Source organism: Macrobrachium rosenbergii, chromosome 7 (assembly GCF_040412425.1).
Source record: "Macrobrachium rosenbergii isolate ZJJX-2024 chromosome 7, ASM4041242v1, whole genome shotgun sequence".
In the NCBI taxonomy this organism is placed as follows: domain Eukaryota; kingdom Metazoa; phylum Arthropoda; class Malacostraca; order Decapoda; family Palaemonidae; genus Macrobrachium; species Macrobrachium rosenbergii.
Window position 1 is genome coordinate 2,218,598 of NC_089747.1, and position 11,403 is coordinate 2,230,000.

Genomic DNA, 11,403 nt, shown 5'->3' on the forward strand with positions numbered 1-11,403 from the left:
AGTAGGCCTATTGTGACGTGCGTCCGCGTATTTTAATTATCATAAAACAGGCACTTGACGAACGAATTGTTAGCACGCAGACAATACTTAGCTTATATTCAGTCATTAATTTACCTATTTAACCAACCGTCATAGTATTTAATTAATTATTAGAGTATTCATAAGAACTTATTATCGTCCTGCAGTGACCAGTAGGCCTAGTGTGAAAGAAGTTCGGATTGTAATCAATACGAAATAGACATTGCGTCAGAATTATGGGCACTCAGACAATACTTAAATTATGTTTAGTCATTCGTTTATTAATTTAATCATCCGTCATAGGATTCCTAGTAATGAAAACCATCCTACGGCGGCAACTGCCTCGATGATGAGAGAGCGTAGCCTATAAACGTTTTAGTAGTCGTTCGTCCGCCGTGGAGGTCGGACGTTCGTTGAAACTCTGCGGGCTTCCAATACCCACGTTTCACGCTACGCCAACTCATTCAAGATGTGAAATTTTAATTTTAAATTTATTTATCAATTCGTTAAATTCTACGTCGAGACTGAAGACTGAAAAGTGCATTAAAGGTAGAATGAATTATCGAATGGATGTACTTGATAAGAAAAGTTTATAAGGTCGGTGTTAAGTACTGGAATACTTTTTATTGCTAAAAGTGTTACATTAAGTGTTCAGTGTCACAGGTTAACGAAGGTAAGTATATTTTACTTTATAAAAGATATAAACGGAGAATGTATACATTTATTAGCTCATTGTATGCGTATATTTGCGTGCAAGTATTTTATGCGCTTGCAACTTAATTAGCACTGAACACAACACTTATTTAGACATGTAAATGTTATATATAGCTACAACTTTAAATATATAATATATATATATAAAATATACTACATTTTGTAATGCGATTATGCACAGATACCAGTTTATTGATATCAATGACTTTACCTGGTATATTTATTTGTAGGAAATGATGTTTATTTAAGCGGGGTTTATTCTTTTGTATATGTTAATTTTGAGTTATTTTTGTTTACTTGCCATAAATGAACCTTGGACTAACAAGTAATAAAGTTTAAGATTTACAAAAGGAATTTTTCTACGTAGAGTTTGATAATAAAAGTTCTTCAAAATATCGATTTGTCTAAAAAAAAAGCAACTTTATAGTAAAAAAATTTATTACAGTATAATGATTTATAGAAAGAAAAATAGGTAATAATAATAATAATAATAATAATAATAATAATAATAATAATAATAATAATAATAATAATAATAATAATAATCGTTGGTAAGATTTCATTTAGGTTAACGAAACCCGATTGGACGTAGTACAGCAGAGAGAGAGAGAGAGAGAGAGAGAGAGAGAGAGAGTTTTAATATCATAACCTGACATTTTTACGACAAAGGTCATGGATGACGGAAATAGAGAGGCAGAGACTGGGAGATTTTGTATAATTGACTGACATGACAACAACACTGATCTTTGATGAGAGAGAGAGAGAGAGAGAGAGAGAGAGAGAGAGAGAGAGAGAGAGAGAGAGAGAGAGAACCTTCACTTCCTTCCAGGTGAGTGATTCCACAAATGCCTGCGAGTTCCCCCCCTCCCCCCAAACATGGGGGATGAGAAAGAGCCTTAGGGGGTGGGCCAGTTAAACTAGGGGTACCAAATCTCACCCTCCCCCCACACCCAGGCTTAATGGCCCCCTGTGCATTTTATCCCTCACGAAAGTCTCTGTAGCCTTTATTCGGATTTTAAATGAAAGTTGGCTATATGGAGTCGAGAGTGCTTTGAGCTTCTTAACTAGGATCGTTTTGGATTCCTCGTCTTTTTGGATTCTGTTTCGGCTGTGGAATCCAATTCCTTTTGGATTCCACTTTCTTTTTATATCCTATTTTGCTGCAGGATCTATTTCGTTTTTGGATTCCGCTCTCTTTTGATATCCTATTTGGCTGTAGAATCCAATTCCATTTGGATTCCACTTCTTTCTGGAATCTGTGTTGGCTGTAGAATCCAATTCTTTTTGGATTCCACTTCTTTCTGGAATCTGTTTTGGCTGTAGAATCCAATTCCCTTTGGATTCTGTTTTGGCTATAGAATCCAATTCCTTTTGGATTCCAATTTCTCTTTATGTTCTATTTTGGCTGCAGAATCTATTTCATTTTGGATTCAACTTGATTTTTTTATCCCATATCATTTTGCATCCGACTTAGGTTTGGATTCAGTTTACGTTGTGGAATCCATATCCTTTTAGATTCTCCTTGGTTTTGGATTCCATTTCGTAAAGTTTGTACTTCGTTTTGAATTCACTTCTTTGTGGATTCCTCTTTCAATTGGATTGCATGTTTATTTTGTAATCCACTTTGGATTCCACTTCCTTTTTTGGATTCCATTTAGTTTTGGATTCCACTTTGCTTTGAAATCCACTTCCTTCTTGGTTCCACGATGTGTTAAATTCCGGTTCCATCTCGACATTGCTTTGGAATCAGCTTTAGTTGGATTCCACTCCCGTTTGGATTCCATCTCATTTTACGATTCCACTTTGTTTTGGGGCCCACGTACTTCCGGATTCTACTTTGGTTTCCGTATTATCTTGGAATTCACTTACTTCCGGATTCCAGTTTGAATTCCACTGTATTTAAAGAACATTCATGACAAAAGCTGAGAGAGAGAGAGAGAGAGAGAGAGAGAGAGAGAGAGAGAGAGAGAGAGAGAGAGAGAGAACAAGAAACACAACACGTATATAAACAACATAAGTCATGACAAAAGCAGAGAGAGAGAGAGAGAGAGAGAGAGAGAGAGAGACCTGTCAGACACCAATTCGTTCCAGGTTGCCCCAGGTCCCTCAGTGTGAGACTAACGCATCTTCCGGTATATTTTATATCTTCCAGTCTTGGATGGTCTGGGATGCATCTTAGATGTTGTCATGACTTAAACACATCTACGCTCTCCTGTTATGTTCCTCAGATGAGCTGGTAGCGCATTGAATAGACTGATTATCGATGCTGGTGCGTGGTGGATTAATGTCCTGTGTGCTTTCCTTAATTTTCCTGGTTTTTTGGCATTAATCTACCTCCTTGAATTTTAGTTCCATGATGTTTTCGGTAATTCCTTCTATCTGTTTCCATGCTTGAATTACCATGAGAGAGAGAGAGAGAGAGAGAGAGAGAGAGAGAGGTAATTAACGATCGAAGTGACTGAATAATGAGTCCTGCCAATAATTAGGTCTAATAACATTAACTGTTATTGTGTATGCAAATGAATGTTATTGATTATCAATAACCAGGAAGAAGCCTTTTGTTTTTTTTAAGCCTTTGGGGAAATCTTTGTCGGACTTCTAATAGAAAAAGAGAAGGAGAGGAAAGTGAATTAAGTAATAATAATAATAATAATAATAATAATAATAATAATAATAATAATAATAATAATTATAATAATGATAATATTTCAGTGAGATTCAGTATTTCAACATCAACCAGCCATATTTGACCTTTGACCTTTGTTGTTACAGATAAATCATTATTTAATTTATTTTTCCATTAAGTAATAATAATAATAATAATAATAATAATAATAATAATAATAATAATAATAATAATAGTTCAAATTGAGATTCATTTTAGTCTGTCAAAAACTACCCGGCCTTTTTTGACCTATGAACTTTGACCTCTGCTGTTATAGTTAAACCATTATTTGATTTATTTTCCCATTAATTTATAATAATAATAATAATAATAATAATAATAATAATAATAATAATAATAATAATAATAATAATAATAATAATAATAATAGTTCAAACTAAGATTCAGTTCAGTCTGTTCCAGATAAACAATTACTTAACATATCTACGACAACATTAAGTTGAAGATTTCCGTATCTTGCTTTGCGCTATCTTATAAATCCTGCGCTGTCATTGCAGAGTCAGTGGAATTTCGAAGCCAAAATGGATATAAGGTGCAATTCCATTTAGGATACGCGGGTTATATAATTTCGGCAATGTGGTCCTGACGCCTTTTCGTGAGAATGTTATAGCATATATATATATATATATATATATATATATATATATATATATATATATATATATATATATATATATATATATATATATATATATATATATATATTATATATATATATATTCTTTTCGGAGTTACTTGTATCACTTGCTGTTCTCATTTCAATTTGGATTATTTATCTTAATTACATTATTTTACGAAGCCTTGTCTTGTATATATATATTCTTTTTGTGTTACTTTTATCAAAATCTGTTTTCATTTAAAATTTGATTATTTTTTCCTATTTACACTTTTTTGTTTTTGTTTACGGAACCTTGTCGTGTGTTTTAAATTCGAAAGCTTCTTTCCTTCTTCTTCTTCTTTCTTCTTCTTCTTCTTCTTCTTCTTCTTCTTCTTCTTCTTCTTCTTCTTCTTCTTTTTTATAATTTACCGCATGAGCGATTTCTCTCTGACGAAAGCTTAATGATGGCCCCCGTCTTTCCTTTAAGAAATACTAAAAGTTTCTGTAAATAAAACATCGTATATCAGCAAAAAAAAAAAAAAAAAAAACCCTCGCAGTATTTGAGAGAGAGAGAGAGAGAGAGAGAGAGAGAGAGAGAGAGAGAGTTTAAACATTCTGCAGGAGGAGCAATCCCTTCGTCTGAAACTATGTCGAGTTTGCAAACTTTGCATCACTCATTCACTAAGGTGTTCGGAATTTCCTGCGCTCACACGAGCAGTGAATGAAATGGGGGTCAGTGAGAGATGTCAGTGAATGAAGTGGGGGACATTGAGAGATGTCAGTGAATGAAGTGGGGGGCAGGGATGTCAGTGAATGAACTGGGGGAACATTGAGAGATGTCAGTGACTGAACTGGGGAACATTGAGAGATGTCAATGAATGAAGTTGGGACAGTGAGAGATGTCAGTGAATGAAGTGGGGAACAGAAATGTCAGTGAATGAAGTGGGAACATTAAGGATGTCAGTGATTGAACTGAGGAACACTGAGAGATGTCAGTGAATGACATCATAGGTGAAATCGTAAGCAGGAACACCAGCCATCTTTTTGTTCTGTTGCTAAACTATTAATATTTTTATCATCCAGATTTGTTATGCTCTCTTTTCTTTTTCATCCACATATAGCTGTTTAATCACAGTTTTCTACATTCTGGAATATCTATATTCCTTTTCAGAAGATAAGGTGTGGTAGAATATGCTATTACCTGTGAATTCAATTACAAGGCAAAGTTTAATGACCAGTCATGATATTCAATTATATTAAACGTAATTGATGATCTTTTCGTATGACTTATTCTAAATTGTAAATTTTCATATTATGAATTCATGTATAAATTATATCTTGTTCGTGTTACATCTGATGGGAACAACGATCTTTTAGGGAACACAACATACGTACATATACACATACATACATTACATACATACATACATACATAACTGACTGACTCAGCAGTTAAAGGAAAAAATGCAAATATATTGCAGTCATATATATATATATATATATATATATATATATATATATATATATATATATATATATATATATATATATATATATATATATATATATATATATATATATATATATAAAGTATATAGGCTATGCGTATATACATGTATGTAATATATATATATATATATATATATATATATATATATAATGTGTGTGCAGTACGGACAGACGCTTTGTAGTATCGACAGTATAAAAGACGAGGCGATGCAATAGAGAGGTAACATGGTACCGTGAGCCTTCGAGTAATACAATAAGGTCCACAATTCGATTCCCTCAGCTGCATTTGGCCAATTGTAGCTAAGTAAAGGCAAGGTGGACTGGTTATAGGTTTCCAGCTCGGGGCCTGATGCGAAAGTGTATGCATGCGCATGCACTCGCAACTGTGTATTTTATATGTATATATATGTATAAAATTGTACGCACATACAGATATGTATATATATTATATGCATATATTTATATGTAATTGTATGTATATATATTAACATAAATATATTATATATATACAAATATATATATACACAAATATGCACGTATATATGTATGTATATATGTATGTATGTATGTATTGCTTACTTAATGTATAAAACTTCGGTCTGGTGTAATGTAATACTTTTATGGGCAGAAGTCCTTTCAATTACAAATGATTTCTATTTGTATTTTATATTTGACAGTTGTAGACGTAGCATCTTCTGCATTTTTTCCTACCTCCATCCAATTTCAAGTCGAGATCCTATACCTTACGACTCATTTTCCCCCTCATACAACTCATCTGCTGAGGTTGACAGCCGTTCTCACCCCTTCAGCCTTCTCAAACGTCCAGCTTTCTCAAACCCTTCAACCTTTTCCTGTCAGCCTCGAACTTTGTACAGAGTCAGTTCTATGTTGGCTGAATCTATCAATGGAGGTCTAGGAAGCTCTGATGAACCAAAGATATCCTGTGTCATTCATAAACCCTATTGCTCTTACGCCAAAGTTTGATCAACGTGGTGCCGTGCCAGAGTGGTATCTCTCTCTCTCTTTCTCTCTCTCTTTCTCTCTCTCTCTGTTATACAGGGAAACTGTCTTTTCTCTCTCTCTCTCTCTCTCTCTCTCTCTCTCTCTCTCATCTCTCCCTCTCATAGGGACACAGTCTCTCTCTCTCTCTCTCTCTCTCTCTCTCTCTCTCTCTCTCTCTCTCTCTCCTCTCCCTATCATAGACGAACACTGTCTCTCTCTCTCTCTCTCTCTCTCTCTCTCTCTCTCTCTCTCTCTCTCTCTCTCTCTCTCTCGTAGAGACCACAGTCTCTCTCTCTCTCTCTCTCTCTCTGTTATACAGGGAAACTGTCTTTTCTCTCTCTCTCTCTCTCTCTCTCTCTCTCTCTGTCATACAGAGAGACAGTTTCTCTCTCTCTCTCATATAGGAACACAGTCTCTCTCTCTCTCTCTCTCTCTCTCTCTCTGCCCCTTCCCTTGGGGCATTCCTCTCCACAGCAGCTGTCTGGCTAATTGGTCCCGAACTGCTCTCGATGTCAACACAGATACCGCTCAGAAGTTGGAAATTACCTGGCCACCTCGTCTGAGTTGCAACCTTTTCCCCCCCCCCCCCCTCACCCCTCACCCCTTCCCCTTGCAACTCGTGAACTTTGACCTATCCCTTCGTCGCGTTTTGAGAGGCCCTGTTGGTTCCCCCTTCTCCTACGTTAGGCCTAGATGATGTCTGAAACTATATGCCTATTGAATATTTTTTCAAGGGATCTACTTCTATTTAGGCTGTGGAAATCTTCTTGGGGTATTTTGTTAGAATCTTGGACAGGACATTAACACATTTTGTTAAAATCTTGGACAGAACATTGCCACATTTTGTTAAAATTTTGGACAGAGCATTGACACATTTTGCTCAACTCTTTGACAGAACATTAACACATTTTGTTAAAATCTTGAACAGAACAGTAACACATTTTGTTAAAATTTATAACAGAACATTAACACATTTTGGTAAAATCTTGGACGGAACATTAACACATTTTGCTAAAATCTCTGAATAAAACCTTACACGTTTGGTTAAAATCTTGGACAGATTAACACAGTAAAGGGTACCAAAAATGCCAAGTTTTTAAAAGAATGTTGGTAAAAGGAATGGAACTTCCACTGCAGCCTGGCCCCTAAAATATTTCTGGATTCTGGGCCGGGATGTGACCTCAACAATATTCTTTTTTTTTGATAGTTCCAGCTTCTGGTTTTTCGAAGAGAGAGAGAGAGAGAGAGAGAGAGAGAGAGAGAGAGAGAGAGAGAGAGAGAGAGAGAGAGAGAGAGAGAAAATTGTTTTCTTGAATCTCAAGGAATCATTTTTTAAAAATTGATTCTCTTTCTTCACTTGCATGAAAAGATATTTGCCAATTTGTCAGATATGTGTCAGATATAATTTGAATATTGCTCAAATTTCCCTTAGGGACATGAAATTAGGAAAAAACAGAAATTTAAATTCTTTATGCCTAGCAGTTACGTGATGTCATATAGATATTTTTCAATTTATCGTAGTGTACCTTTTACGCTGTGTTTAGATGTAGTTGAGGATTACAGGCCCTTTTGGTTGTAGAGCTTAGAGAAATTGGGAGAGAAATGCATAAATCAGGAATACAGAGTAAGCCTGATGTTTAGAAGCAGAAAAGAGATCTGCTACTGAGCTAATTGACAACCGGTGAGAAATGCATAAATCAGTTGGTTTGGCAGAGTTCAGAGGTCCAAATACCAAAAAAACCTTTCGAAAGAAAGGAAAAAAAAAGAGAGAGAAGCAACATAAGTCGTATTAAATCTGAGATAACGGCAAGAGAATTGGAGAATAACATATAAGACGTGACGGTCAGATTCGTATTACAGGTGGAATCAATGTGTAAATAATATATCATGGAGGGAGATTCATGTTTCGTAATATCTCTGAGTATTTCCGTGGATTTAGATCAAGCCTAGGACTCTCTCTCTCTCTCTCTCTCTCTCTCTCTCTCTCTCTCTCTCTCTCTGTATGTGTGTGTATGTCAGTGTTTGTTTGTGAACATACGATTTCCAAAAAAAGGCTACACGCTGTATTATTCTTACCTTCACTGAAAAGTTATCGTACTTATCCTGTCAAAATTCAAGTAATTTTACTCGCGCATCATACTTATAATACACCAAGTACAAAAGAACATATAAATACACATTATATTTTACGTAGGAAATGTTGTTTGAATTTTATTTTCTCGGGACAAGAGACTTTATGTTTGTACATACTTGAATAATGATCTTTTCACGAAAGGAAATAAATTGCTGGAGAAACAACGGAATACAATTCTCGAGGAATTTTCTGTGGAATAAAAATACGTGTATTTTTTTTCTTGTTGGGTCTGAAATTTTGATAAACAAGGGACTGAAAAGGAGGTCACATTCTTTTAGTTTTTCCTTTTTATTTTATTTTATTTTTTTTTGGCAAAAGAGACGAAATAACAAATATCTGGAAGCTGAAAAACTGAATATTGAAAATACAGTTCAGACATTTCGTGTTATTCTTGATTACGTTCTGGTAGAGGTATTACGTGAAAGGATTACGAATTGAGAGAGTGAGTTAAAATTAAATGAAATAATTTTTTTTTTCCCACTGTTTTGAGGGAGTGTGCTACAGTTATTTCTTGAAATGTTTTGGCAGCGGAATTAAAGATAATGAGTAGACATTCCCTACAACAGTGGTTCTCAACCTGGGGGCCGTCAGCAATTTCAAAAGGGGGCGCGAGTCCCAGGGAAAAATTAAAAATTCCCTAATTATATTCGTTATTCTCTTAACAAGAGTCGCTAAGAAGAAGCAGTGTCAAGTATCACTAATTCATTCCCAAAAGAATAAAAACACTCTTTCTCTTTCTCTTTTTTTTTTTATTTTCTTTTAAATCTGGGAGGGAATTTTACTCATAGATGGAAGGGGGGTGGGGGGGGGGCGTGGTAATAAGAAGGTTAAGAGCCGCCGTCCTACAAGGTTAACTTGAGAATGTATAATGAAAAGCATTAGGTATTAAAAGAAGTGTTGCTGTTAAGTATGTGAGCACCGTCTTGGAAGTTTCCCATACCATATAGGACGAAGTATTTATTGTAAATCGGCATGAATCTCAAAACGGGTCGTTACTGAGGGGAAAGATTTTGAGGATTGTTTGAATTCCCCCCTCCCCACAAATTCCCTTCCCCACCCCCGCTTGTACTCATCTACCCACCCACTCACTCACTCACTTTCTACGCATCGCCCCTGAAAAAAAAAAAGATAATCGAATTATTCCATGGCTGTCGTAAAAATCAACATTGCCAACTTGCGAAAACAAACCTTCAACCCAGCTTCTTGCAACAAGTAAATGCAATTGATGCATTTCTGCATTTCTCTACGACGTATTGCAGTGGTATTCTGCACTACACTTCTAAAGAGAGAGAGAGAGAGAGAGAGAGAGAGAGAGAGAGAAGAGAAGCAAGCATGATTTCATTCAACCCTGACGGGTAGAATCGAAACGATTAGACTTCTATCTCGGACGCTGAGAACCCTCTCTAATGTCATTCCAAACTACTATGTCCCCTCGAGACACGCATTTAGAATTCGATAGACAACCATCCTAAGTTGATTGTCGTGCGTCCGAGAGTTTGGGAAGAGCAGTTGGAATCAAATTTGTTAAGAAACAAGCACCGTAAACCACAGCTTCGGCTGTTCAGAGGTCACTTTTCTGCGCGGGGAGATGATTTGCGCCTGCGCCGTGCGGCCGAGGCCAGTCCGCTTTGTGTTACCTGTGGTTATCACGGTGATAAAAATGTATTGGAGTTATAGTAACTGTTACTTAAAGGTCGTCGGGAAAGTGAATAGAGATTTTGGTCAGTGCCTGGGAAATGATTTAGGCATAAAAGGTTGTTTATTCCCGATTAACCTTTGTATTGTTTTATTTCTAAAGCCACATTTCTTTTCTCTCTCTAGTTGGTTTTGCATAAGTGTTTCCATAATTTTTTTATTCCGTGTAATATTTCATTCGTATTATTCTCTCTCTCTCTCTGCTTTTGCATGAGTGTTTTCATAATATTATTCAGTGTAATATTTCTCTCTCTCTCTCTCTCTCTCTCTCTCTCTCTCTCTCTCTCTCTCTCTCTCTCTCTCTCTCTCTTTTACGTATTTTTTCGTGTCTTTGGCCCCGTAAATCTTTGCTGGTCTGACAGCTGGATTATAAATGCTATTTTTCCACATTTAAGTTTAACTACAAAACTTTGCTCTCATAGTGAAGTATGATTGGATATTTCGCCGACAAAGAAACAAGAAGAAGAACCGTTTCAAGGAAACAAGAAGAAGAACCGTTTCAAAGAAACAAGAAGAAGGAGAACCGTTTCAAGGAAACAAGAAGAAGAACCGTTTCAAGGAAACAAGAAGAAGAACCGTTTCAAAGAAACAAGAAGAAGGAGAACCGTTTCAAGGAAACAAGAAGAAGAACCGTTTCAATGAAACAAGAAGAAGAAGAAGAACCGTTTCAAGGAAACAAGAAGAAGAAGAAGAACCGTTTCAAGGAAACAAGAAGAAGAAGAAGAACCGTTTCAAGGAAACAAGAAGAAGAAGAACCGTTTCAAGGAAAAAAGAAGAAGAAAAAGAAGAAGAAGAAGAAGAAGAAGAACCGTTTCAAGGAAACAAGAAGAAGAAGAAGAAGAACCGTTTCTACAGAATCTGTGGTCAAAAAGAAAAAAAAAAGAAACGAACCAATACAAAAGCGTTCGAGTGGAACCAGCACTGAAATCTTCTTCATTATCGGGACTAGTTAAGTGGCATCTGTCAATCAGTGATGAAGAGAAGAATCGAAAAGTGGAATTATTAAATTTCTCTCCAACCGTAGAATTCTATTCCGTCCTTCAAAAT

At 35.8% G+C, this 11,403-nt stretch overlaps 1 pseudogene; it reads left to right on the forward strand.

Annotated features, from left to right (window-relative positions):
• The first annotated feature begins 680 nt into the window (after positions 1-680).
• The window catches only part of LOC136840005 (uncharacterized), a 59,730-nt pseudogene continuing 49,007 nt past the window's right edge, over positions 681-11,403 (forward strand).